The following is a 13,368-nucleotide window of genomic DNA, read 5'->3' as shown; positions in this document are numbered from 1 at the left end:
AAAAAGAAAAAACAGAGACAAAAGAATAGGGACAGGATCTGAACCTCAGGGAGGGAGCTGTGAAGGAGGAAAGGTTTCCACACACTAGGAAGCCCCTTCACTGGCAGAGATGGGGGTTGGCGGGGGGGAAGCTTCTGAGCCACGGAGGAGATCGCAGCAACAGGGGTGCAGAGGGCAAAGCAGAGAGATTCCCGCACAGAGGATCGGTGCCCACCAGCACTCAACAGCCTGACAGGCTTGTCTGCTCACCCGCCAAGGCAGGTGGGGGCTGGGAGCTGAGGCTCAGGCTTCTTCAGAGGTCGGATCCCGGGGAGAGGACTGGGGTTGGCTGCGTGAACACAGCCTGAAGGGGCCTAGTGCGCCACAGCTAGCTGGGAGGGAGTCTGGGAAAAAGTCTAGAGCTGCCTAATAGGCAAGAGACCATTGTTTCAGGGTGCACGAGGACAGGGGATTCAGATCACTGCCTAACTGAGCTCCAGAGATGGGTGCAAGCCACGGCTATCAGCGCGGACACCAGAGACGGGCATGAAACGCTAAGGCTGCTGCTGCAGCCACCAAGAAGCCTGTGTGCAATCACAGGTCACTATCCACACCTCCTCTCACGGGAGCCTGTGCAGCCTGCCACTGCCAGGGTCCCGTGATCCAGGGACAACTTCCCCGGGAGAACGCACGGCGCGCCTCAGGTGGGTGTAACGTCATGCTGGCCTCTGCCGCCGCAGGCTCGCCCTGAATTCTGTACCACTCCCTCCAACTGGCCTGAGTGAGCCAGAGCCCCCTAATCAGCTACTACTTTAACCCCGTCCTGTCTGAGTGAAGAACAGACGCCCTCCAGCGACCTACACACAGAGGCGAGGCCAAATCCAAAGCTGAACCCCAGGAGCTGTGAGAACAAAGGAGAGAAAGGGAAACTTCTCCCAGCAGCCTCAGGAGCAGTGGATTAAATCTCCACAATAAACTTGATGTACCCTGCATCTCTGGAATACCTGAATAGACAACGAATCATCCCAAATTTGAGGAGGTGGACTTTGGGAGCAACTGTGGACTTGGAGTTGGCTTTCTGCATCTAATTTGTTTCTGGTTTTATGTTTATCTTAGTTTAGTATTTAGAGTTTATTATCACAGATTTGTTTATTGATTTGGTTGCTCTCTTCCTTTATATATATATATATATATAATATATATATAATATAATATATATAATATATATTATATATATATTTTATATATATAATATATATAATATATATATATATTTTTTCCGTTTTCTCTTTTTGTGAGTGTGTATGTGTACGCTTTGCATGATTTTGTCCATATAACTTTGCTTTTACCATTTGTCCTAGGGTTCAGCCTGTCGGTTTCTTTTTTTTTTTTTTTTAGTGTGGTTTTTAGCGCTTGTTATAATTGGTGGATTTGTTTTTGGTTTGGTTGCTTTCCTCTTTTTTTTTTTTCTTAATTACTTTTTAATTTTTAATAATTTTATTTTACTTTTTCTTTTAATAACTTTATTTTCCTCCCTCCCTCCCTCCCTCCCTCCCTCGCTTTCTCCATTTTCTTCTGAGCTGTGTGAGTGACCAGGTCTTGGTTCTCTGGCCGGGTGTCAGGCCTGAGCCTCAGAGGTGGGAGAGCCCAGTTCAGGACATTGTTCCACCAGAGACCTCCTGACACCATGTAATATCAAACAGTGAAAGCTCTCCCAGAGATCTCCATCTCAACGCGAAGACCCAGCTCCACTCAAAGACCAGCAAGCTACAGTGCTGGCCACCGTATGCCAAACAACTAGCAAAACAGAAACACAACCCCACTCATTAGCAGAGAGGCTGCCTAATATCATAATAAGGTCACAGACACCCCAAAACACACCACCAGACATGGCCCTGCCCACCAGAAAGACAAGACCCAGCCTCATCCACCAGAACACAGGCACCAATTCACTCCACCAGGAAGCCTACACAACCCACTGAACCAACCTTACCCACTGGGGGCAGACACCAAAAACAACGGGAACTATGGACCTGCAGACTGCGAAAAGGAGACCCCAAACACAGTAAGTTAACCAAAAGGAGAAGACAGAGAAATACACAGCAGATGAAGGAGCAAGGTAAAAGCCCACCAGACCAAAAAAATGAAGAGGATATAGGCAGTCTAGCTGAAAAAGAATTCAGAGTAATGATAGTAAAGATGATCCAAAATCTTGGAAATAGAATGGAGAAAATACAAGAAACGTTTAACAAGGACCTAGAAGAACTAAAGAGCAAACAAACAACGATGAACAACACAATAAATGAAATTAAAAATTCTCTAGAAGGAAGCAATAGCTGACTGAGGCAGAAGAACGGATAAGTGACCTGGAAGATAAAACAGTGGAAATAACTACCCAGAGCAGAATAAGGAAAAAAGAATAAAAAGAATTGAGGACAGTCTCAGAGACCTCTGGGACAACATTAAATGCACCAACATTGGAATTATAGGGGTCCCAGAAGAAGAAGAGAAGAAAAAAAGGGACCGAGAAAATACCGAAGAGATTATAGTTGAAAATTTCCATAATATGGGAAAGGAAATAGTCAATCAAGTCCAGGAAGCGCAGAGAGGCCCATACAGGATAAATCCAAGGAAAAACATGCCAAGACACATATTAATCAAACTGTCAAAAATTAAATACAAAGAAAAAATATTAAAAGCAGCAAGGGAAAAGCAACAAACAACATACAAGGGAATCCCCATAAGGTTAACAGCTGATCTTTCAGCAGAGACTCTACAAACCAGAAGGCAGTGGCAGGACATATTTACAGTGATGAAAGGGAAAGAATTACAACCAAGATTACTCTACCCAGCCAGGATCTCATTCAGATTCGATGGAGAAATTAAAACCTTTACAGACAAGCAAAAACTAAGAGAATTCAGCACCACCAAACCACCTTTACAACAACTGCTAAAGGAACTTCTCTAGGCAAGAAAAACAAGAGAAGGAAAAGACCTACAATAAGAAACCCAAAACAATTAAGAAAATGGTAATAGGAACATACATATTGATAACTACATTAAATGTAAATGGATTAAATGCTCCAACCAAAAGACATAGACTGGCTGAATGGATACAAAAACAAGACCAGTATATATGCTGTCTATAAGAGACCCACTTCAGACCCAGGGACACATACAGACTGAAAGTGAGAGGATGGACAAAGGTATTCCATGTAAATGGAAACCGAAAGAAAGCTGGAGTAGCAATTCTCATATCAGACAAAACAGACTTTAAAATAAAGACTACTACAAGAGACAAAGAATGACACTACATAATGATCAAGGGATCAATCCAAGAAGAGGATATAACAATTGTAAATATTTATGCACCCAACATAGGAGCACCTCAATACACAAGGCAAATGCTAACAGCGAGGAAAGGGGAAATCGACAGTAACACATTCATAGTAGGGAACTTTAACACCCCACTTTCACCAATGGACAGATCATCCAAAATGAAAATAAATAAGGAAACACAAGCTTTAAATGATACATTAAACAACATGGACTTAATTGATATTTATAGGACATTCCTTCCAAAAATAACAGAATCCACTTTCTTCTGAAGTGCTCATGGAACATTCTCCACGAGAGATCATATCTTGGGTCACAAATCAAGCCTAGGTAAATTTAAGAAAACTGAAATCTTATCAAGCATCTTTTCCAACCATAATGCTATGAGACTAGATATTAATTACAGGAAAAAAATGGTAAAAAATACAAACACATGGAGGCTAAATAATACACTACTAAATAACCAAGAGATCACTGAAGAAATCAAAGAAGAAATCAAAAAATACCTAAAAATATATGACAATGAAAAAACGACGTCCCAAAACCTATGGGATGCAGCAAAAGCAGTTCTAAGAGGGAAGTTTATAGCAATACAATCCTACCTCAAGAAAGAAGAAACATCTCAAATAAACAACCTATCCAGACACCTAAAGAAATTAGAGAAAGAAGAAGAGAAAACCCCAAAGATAGCAGAAGGAAATAAATCATAAAGATCAGATCAGAAATAAGTTAAAAAGAAATGAAGGAAACAATAGCAAAGATCAATAAAACAAAAAGCTGGTTCTTTGAGAAGATAAACAAAATTGATAAACTATTAGCCAGACTCAACAAAAAAAAAAAAAAAAGGGAGAAGACTCAAATCAACAGGATTAGAAAAGAAAAAGGAGAAGTAACAACTGACACTGCAGAAATACAAAGGATCATGAGCGATTACTACAAGCAACTACGAAATGGACAACCTGGAAGAAATGGACAAATTCTTAGAAAAGCACAATCTTCCAAGACTGAACCAGGAAGAAATAGAAAATATAAACAGACCAATCACAAGCACTGAAATTGAAACTGTGATTTAAAATCTTCAAACAAACAGAAGCCCGTGACAAGATGGCTTCAGAGGTGACTTCTATCAAACATTTAGAGAAGAGCTAACACCTATCCTCCTCAAACTCATAGTAGAGAGAGGAGTACTCCCAAACTCATTCTACGAGGCCACCATCACCCTGATACTAAAACCAGACAAAGATGTCACAAAGAAAGAAAACTACAGGCCAATATCACTGATGAACATAGCTGCAAAAATCCTCAACAAAATACTAGCCAACAGAACCCAGCAGCACATTAAAAGGATCATACACCATGATCAAGTGGGGTTTATACCAGGAATGCAAGGATTCTTCAATATACACAAATCAATCAATGTGATAAACCATATTAACAAATTGAAGGAGAAAAACTATATGATCACCTCAACAGATGCAGAAAAAGCTTTCGACAAAATTCAACACTCATTTATGATAAAAACCCTCCAGAGAGTAGGCATAGAGGGAACTTACCTCAACATAATAAAGGCCATATATGACAAACCCACAGCCAACATCATTCTCAGTGATGAAAAACTGAAACCATTTCCTCTAAGATTAGGAACAAGACAAGGTTGTCCACTCTTACCACTATTATTCAACATACTTTTGGAAGTTTTAGCCACAGCAATCAGAGAAGAAAAAGAAATAAAAGGAATCCCAACTGGAAGAGAAGAAGTAAAGCTGTCACTGTTTGCAGATGACATGAGACTATACATAGAGAATCCTAAAGATGCTACCAGAAAACGACTAGTGTTAATCAATAAATTTGGTAGTAGCAGGATACACAATTAATGCACAGCAATCTCTTGCATTCCTATACACTATTGATGGGAAATCTGAAAGAGAAATTAAGGAAACACTTCCATTTACCAAAGCAAGAAGAAGAATAAAATACCTGGGAATAAACCTACCTAAGGAGACAAAACACCTGTATGCAGAAAACTATAAGACACTGATGAAAGAAATTAAAGATGATACAAACAGATGGAGAGATATACCGTGTTCTGGGATTGGAAAAATCAATATTGTAAAAATGACTGTACTACCCAAAGCAATCTACAGATTCAATGCAATCCCTATCAAACTACCACTGGCATTTTTCACAGAACTAGAACAAAAAATTTCACAATTCGTATGGAAACACAAAAGATCCCAAATAGCCAAAGCAATCTTGAGAAAGAAAATGGAGCTGGAGGAATCAGCTTCCCAGACTTCAGACTATACTACAAAGCTACAGTAATCAAGACTGTATGGTACTGGCACAAAAACAGAAATAGATCAATGGAACAGGATAGAAAGCCCAGAGATAAACCCACACACATATGGTCACCTTATCTGTGATAAAAGAGGCAAGAATATACAATGGAGAAAAGACAGCCTCTTCAATAAGTGGTGCTGGGAAAACTGGACAGCTACATGTAAAAGAATGAAATTAGAACACTTTCTAAAACGATACACCAAAATAAACTCCAAACGGATTAAAGACCTAAGTGGAAGGCCAGACACTATCAAACTCTTAGAGGAAAACATAGGCAGAACACTCTATGACATAAATCACAGCAAGATCCTTTTTGACCCACCTCCTAGAGAAATGGAAATAAAAACCAAAATAAACAAATGGGAACTAATGAAACGTAAAAGCTTTTGCACAGCAAAGGAAAACACAGACAAGATGAAAAGACAACCCTCAGAACGGGAGAAAGTATTTCCAAATGAAGCAGCTAACAAAGGATTAACCTCCAAAATTTACAGGCAGTTCATGCAGCTCAGTATCAAAAAAACAAACAACCCAATCCAAAAATGGGTAGGAGACCTAAATCGACATTTCTCCAAAGAAGATATACAGATTGCCAACAAACACATGAAAGGATGCTCAACCTCCCTAATCATTAGAGAAATGCAAATCAAAACTCCAATGAAGTATCACCTCACACCAGTCAGAATGGCCATCATCAAAAAATCTACAGAAAATTAATGCTAGAGAGAGTGTGGAGAAAAGGGAACCCTCTTGCACTGCTGGTGGGAATGTAAATTGATACAGCCACTATGGAGAACAGTATGGAGGTTCCTCAAAAAACTAAAAATAGAACTACCATGCGACCCAGCAATCTCACTAGTGGACATATACCCTGAGAAAACCATAATTCAAAAAGAGTCATGTAGGGCTTCCCTGGTGGTGCAGTGGTTGAGAGTCCGCCTGCCGATGCAGGGAACATGGGTTCGTGCCCCAATCTGGGAAGATCCCACATGCCACGGAGCAGCTGGGCCCGTGAGCCATGGCCACTGAGCCTGCATGTCATCTTGTCTATGTTTTCCTTTGCTGTGCAAAAGCTTTTAAGTTTCATTAGTTCCCATGTCCCAGCCATGGCCACTGAGCCTGCATGTAGCTTTGTAGTATAGTCTGAAGTCTGGGAACCTGATTCCTCCTCCGCAACAGGAGAGGCCACAACAGTGAGAGGCCCGCGTACCGCAAAAAAAAATAATAATAAAAAAAATAAAAATAAAATAATAAAAGAGTCATGTACCACAATGTTCATTGCAGCTCTATTCACAGGACATGGCAGCATCCATCAACAGATGAATGGGTAAAGAAGATGTGGCACATATATACAATGGAATATTATTCAGCCATAAAAAGAAACGAAATTGAGTTATTTGTAGTGAGGGGGATGGACCTAGAGTCTGTCATACAGAGTGAAGTAAGTCAGAAAGAGAAAAACAAATACCGTATGCTAACACGTATAGATGGAATCTAAAAAACAAAAAAAAAGTTCTGAAGAACCTAGGGGCAGGACAGGAATAAAGGCAATGGACTTGAGGACATGCGGAGGGGGAAGGGTAAGCTGGGACCAAGTGAGAGAGTGGCATGGACATATATACACTACCAAATTTAGAATAGCTAGTGGAAAGCAGCCACATAGTACCGGGAGATCAGCTCAGTGTTTTGTGACCACCTACAGGGGTGGGATAGGGAGGGTTGGAGGGAGATGCAAGAGGGAGGGGATATGGGGATGTATGTATACATAGAGCTGATTCACTTTGTTATACAGCAGAAACTAACACACCATTGTAAAGCAATTATACTCCAAAAAAGATGTAAAAAAAAAAAAAAGTCTGTGATAATGATAATAGCTAAAAATAAATAAATAAAAATTAAAAAAGCCACTTCACCTATTTTAGGGGGAATATTAAGTAACCATTTTAGAACTCAACCTATGATTTTTCTATACAACTTCTGATTTGTATACCATTCTTGTGGGAAGGATATATAAGCTCTTTGCATTCCTCTGGCATGGGGACGGCAAGAGTTTTTAAGCATACACAGAATCACTGCATCAAATATGTGAAATACAGGATAGCAACCTGCTATAGGCTGAATTGTGTCCCCACCCTCCACTGAATTCTTATTTTGAAGTACCAACCCCTAGTACCTCAGAATGTAACTGTATTTGAGGATAAGAAATTTAAAGAGGTGATTAAGTTAAAATGAGGCTGTTAGGGTGAGGCCTTAATCTAATATGACTGTTGTCCTTATAAGAGAACAAGAGAAACCAGGAATGCACATGCACAGAGAAAAAGGCTGTACACAGCAAGAAGGTGTCCAATTACAAACCAAGGAGAGACGCCTCAGAAAAAAACCAAACCTCCTAACACTTCCACCCTGGACTTCAGCCTCCAGAACTCTGAGAAAAGAAACTTGTGCTATTTAAGCCACTCAGTCTGTGGTACTTTGTTATGGCAGCCCTAGGAAACTAATATTCAACCCCTCTATTACAATACCCCCTTATATTTCTTTTAATAGTATTCTACAGTTCATTAAGCCTTCAAATGTCTTTGGAATACTGAGGGGCTTTTTTATTGGGGGGTACTTGGGGGAGATATATGAGTTATTCACAGGCTCTGTCAAACATGTTTTCCTGATTCTTCTGATGTTCAAAGCACAGTGCTCTGCCTGCTTGATGTGGACTATCAATTATTGGCTCCAGTACATGTCTGGAGTTTGGTAGTATAATATCTTAATCATTCATTTACTCATTCTTTGTGCACAATAAAATACAGTCTGAGACTATAAGAAGTTCATCATGAATCCTAGACAAGACCTCACACTTTTAAGATTAAAAATTAATAATTTATGTTGTTATTAATGAAAAAATGTTTCCTTGCAATAAAACTAACCATCAGAAAATTGAAAACTAGGTGCTCAGTAATTTATTTAAAACCATAATGCTGTTACCATTCTTTCTTCTTATGCTAGGATGTCAATATAATTAGAAAATAGTAACAACTTTGTATTAGTACACAGCATACGCAGATAAAACTGCACTAATCATAACTATATAGCTGGATGAGCTATGGCAAATTGAAAACACATTGTAATAACTCCAAAATTAAAAAATAAAGCTCTATAACATGCCATAATACCCCTGTTGCCCATCCTACTCATTATTTCTCCGTCTTTCCCCAATGTAAAGGCTCTCCTGACTTCTAAAATCACAGAATCCTTTTGTTTTCTTTTCAATTCTATAAAAATAGAATCACACTTTATATATTCTATAATATCTAACTTTTCTTGCTTGTTTTTTCCCCTAAATTCATCCATATTGTTGCCTGTAGCAGTATTCGATTCATTTTCCTTGCTGTATGGTATTCCTTTGTCTGATTACATACCTCAACTTATTTAAATGTTTAATCGCTGATTGACATTTGGGTTGTTTCCACTTCGAAACTCTGGACAATGCTGCTTTCAGCATTTTTGTATATGTATTTGGGCACATGTGACATGCAGTTGAGTATATGCTTAAAAGCAGAACTGCTGGGTCACAGAGTATGCATAAGTTGTGTTATTAGTTATAGTCAAACAGCTTTCTAAAATATTCAGAACAATTTTTGTACACATTGCAGTGCTGTGATGATTTCAGTTACTCTACAATGACACCAAAACTTGCCTTTATGAAGTTTTTTTTTTTAAACGTTAGTGATTCTAATGGGTGTATACTCGCCTTTTTTTTTTTTTGGCTGTGCTGAGTCTTTGTTGCTGTATGCGGGTTTCTCTAGTTGCGGTGGGGATGCAGTGAGGCTTCCGTGGTGGTGCAGTGGTTAAGGATCCGCCTGCCAATGCAGGGGACATGGGTTCAAGCCCTGGGGCTACTCTTCGTTGTGATGCACGGGCTTCTCACTGTGGTGGCTTCTCTTGTGGCAGAGCACGGGCTCTAGGCACATGGGCTTCAGTAGCTGTAGCACATGGGCTCAGTAGTTGTGGCCCACGGGCCCTAGAGTGCACGGGCTTCAGTAGTTGCAGAGTGTGGGCTCAGCAGTTGCAGCGTGCGGGCTCTAGGGCATGTGGGCTTCAGTAGTTGTGGCACACGGGCTCAGTAGTTGCAGCTCGCAGGCTCTAAAGGACGGGCTCAGTAGTTGTGGCACATGGGCTTACTTTACTGCATGGTATGTGAGATCTTCCCGGACTACGGATTGAACCCATGTCCCCTACACTGGCAGGCCAATTCTTAACCACGGGACCACCAGGGAAGTCCCTGTATACTCACATTTAATTGAGGATTTTATTTGTCTTTCCCTGATAATGATGGGGTTGAACACATTTTGTTCATTGGCTTTTTTTTTTTTAATTTGAGGTATACTTTACAATAGGGTGAAGAGCTCAGATCTTAAGGATACCATTCAGTTAAATTTGATGAGCACCTATCAAGACCTGAACATTTCCATTACCCTAGAAAGTCCCCTCATGCCCCTTTCACAGTCAATCCCTCCTCCCTGATGCAACCACTGATTTGATTTATGGTACCATAGGTTAGTTTTGTCCACGGTAGAATTTCATATAAATGAGATCATGTAGTACGTATGAATATTTAATTTGGTAGTGATTGGTTATCCTACCAGCAGTTTTACCAGAGCCAGGCCTAGGGTATCACAGAAGCATCTTTAGCCCAGGGGAAACGGCAGAGGGGCTCTGAGTCAAGATAGGGAAGCAAACACATATGTACATATCCTTTCTTCTATACTCAAATAGGAATTATAGATAAAATATTTAATAATATGAAAAAATAACCACATTAAAAATACGTGAAACATCTCTGTAAAACAGGGTCCAACTTTCAGCAGACTCTTAAAAGAACATTTGCCCTTCTAGACTCTTTCTTCTTCCTCAGCTTTCACACTGATTCAGCCTCCAAGTTCTGATTACTCATCCCCTGTTGTGGCCCTTAACTTTTGCCTTTTCTATCCATGTCTATATTCTTACCATGTCAGTTCAGGCTTTCATGGTCTGTTGCTTGAGGCACTGCAGCAACCTCCTAACTAGTATCTCTGGATCCTAGCTTACTTCAAAGCACACCATTCTCTAGAGCAGTGCTTCCCAGACACTCTAAGATAAAAGTCAGGTGTTTTTGTTTGTTTCTTTGTTTTTAATATTTTCACTCCATTGTGACCAATAGTTTTGTGAAATATAATACAAATTAAATACTAAACAAATGAGGGAAAAAAGGTATACTAAGTTTGAGCCCACATTTTAAAATATTAGATGAAAGACATAAAATTACTCTTGATTTGTGTACTTATCTCACCATCTTCTAGTGACAGTAGCCTGGCACTGGCCTGTGGACTCTCTTTTGAGTAGCCCTGCTCTGGATGCCTTTATATGCAATGAAGATAATATTCTCAAGAGTAAATGTGATCATGCCACTCTGTGGGTGAAACATTTGAATGACTGCTTCCTCACTGTCTACAGAATGAGGCCCAAACTCTTTAGCACAATTCTTCAGAATTTGATCCCTCTCTAAAAGCTTCCTTCCCTGCCATGCTCCTGCCTCTCTCTCAACCAGATTCCCCATGTGGCCCATGCTGTTTCATGCCTCTGTGCTTTGGCATATACTGATCTTCCTAGAAGGGATGATCCTCTAGCTTTTCATCTTTGTATCCCCACTAAACTCAGAACTTCCTGCAGCCAGGGACCATGTCTTCTTCATCACCATATCCCCAACACTTAGCAGAGGGGAATGTACTCAGAAAATGCTTCAACGGTTGTTCAGAAAATGCTTCATCAACAGTTTTGGAAAAGAAGGCGCACAAAGGTATTTTAACTGTGAAAACACAGATAGTCAATTGCTCTGGTATGATCCCAGGATACAATTCCTGTTACTGCATGTGCCTAGTGGAATAGTTTTTCATTGGGATTGAGCTTCATGACCAGAGAACAAAATTCAGTTTTTCGAGACTGAAACACATGTTCACCTTGAGCCTCCTTAATAGCCACCAAGAAACTAAATTCTCCACTTGTACTCCGTTTCAATGTAAAGCCTTTGTATTTTGATATTTCTCAACTCAAAGTTATGTCATACCCTAAGCCAAGCAGATGCACCAATTGATGCAATCTGTCCACAGAGAAACAAAACAGCACCACTGCTGTTCTCATAGACCTTTCCACAACAAGAGAGAACTGGGTCAACATTGCAAAAGTGTAGGGGAAAAGGACTGAGTGAAAGCAGACCATCTTAATGTACACATCTATGCCTTAAAAACAAAACAAAATAAACTCAAAGCCTTTCATGCAGTGCCAACAACATGGATATGACCTCTTGAAAAACTTAAAACATGGGCTCTAACAGACATTAAGCAGGAAAAAAAAAGCCAATTTCAGGAAGATAGGCCATTCAAAGTCAAATTTTTATTAAAGTATTATTGAAAATTGAAGTTTTAATTTATCAATTGCACCTTTTCAAGGAACTGAAGCAAAAAAAGCAAAACCAACTGTGAAATAAAAAAACTCACAAATTTCTCCCCAGAGAAATCAAGGATGGTTTTGGTCATGTGCACTTCTGTATTACAGATCCAACAAGCCATTTTTGGATTCTCTTCCACAGAGCATGGCCAAGTGGGAACACTGTTCAGTATCCTCCTAACTTCTTCTTCATGCCCCACATCAACTCCTATTCATGCCATCATCTCTGCCCCACCTCAGGGCCCCATTTCTCTCTGTTTGCAAGCTCCTCAAGAGTGGCAGCTGACTCATCTCTGCAGCCCCAGTGATGACACAGAACAGAAATGGTAAATACTTGATGGATGAGTGACTGAACAAAAGGATGAACAAATGAAAAGATCTCTCTCAAACAGCAAAAATGTCCTGTGAGATATGACAGTTTAACACAATTATAGGGGCCCGTGAGCATAACAAGGAGAAACACCTCCCACTGGATCCTATTTCCTAACACAGTGCAGATGAACAGCTCTTCCCTGTCTCTGTACATAAAGGTAGATGAGACAATCCTCTGATAGCCTATGCCTTTTTCACCTCAGGGGGACAGAAAGGGAAACTCAAACTGGCTCAATGATGAGTTGCCCAAATGTTAAAATCAAGGGGGGAAAAAACACCTTCTTAAGCGTGTGGCATTAAATACTCTTTATGCAAATGAAGATCACTTTCACACAGTAATCCAGGTAGACTTAAAGGATGTAGAGAGCCTCTCATTTCCTCCTCCTCTCATTTCCCACCACACTAGCTTCTTGTGCCAATCACGTGGTACTTCCTATACACTGCTCTCTTTATATTCCTGGATGCCACAGTGAGGCTGGATGCTCCTCAAATACATGGTCATATACTTGTTCGTATCCCTCTCAGTATCTAGAAAAAAGCAAGTATGCTAAAAATGCTTAACCATAACTATACTCTTCATCCAACCTGCCCCCTTCTCAATTTGTAATGTTCAAATGCTATCTCTCAATCCTTTAGGACTCAGATCAAATCACTCATAAAGTCTTTCCTGATCCCCTCAACAAAAGTCAAAAGGTCTTTGTATTTAACTGTATTTCTCTTATGGCCCTTATCACTCTTGACTTTATCCCAGAGCTTTTTGTGTTCATGTGCTACACTGTGAAGCCTAAGCTCTCCTACCCCTGCATGTTCTCAATCGTGGTCAAGCACAGGATGCACATACTGCAGTTACCAAGCAAAGTTTGCTAG

General features: G+C 40.1%; 1 protein-coding gene across 2 annotated transcripts in view; it reads right to left on the bottom strand.

Moving 5' to 3' along the window:
- The window catches only part of SCAPER (S-phase cyclin A associated protein in the ER), a 467,237-nt gene that overhangs the window by 154,662 nt on the left and 299,207 nt on the right, over positions 1-13,368 (bottom strand). The window lies entirely within an intron of this gene.

The sequence above is a fragment of the Phocoena phocoena genome, chromosome 2, assembly GCF_963924675.1.
Source record: "Phocoena phocoena chromosome 2, mPhoPho1.1, whole genome shotgun sequence".
Lineage (NCBI taxonomy): Eukaryota > Metazoa > Chordata > Mammalia > Artiodactyla > Phocoenidae > Phocoena > Phocoena phocoena.
This window is presented reverse-complemented; position numbering and strand designations above follow the sequence as displayed.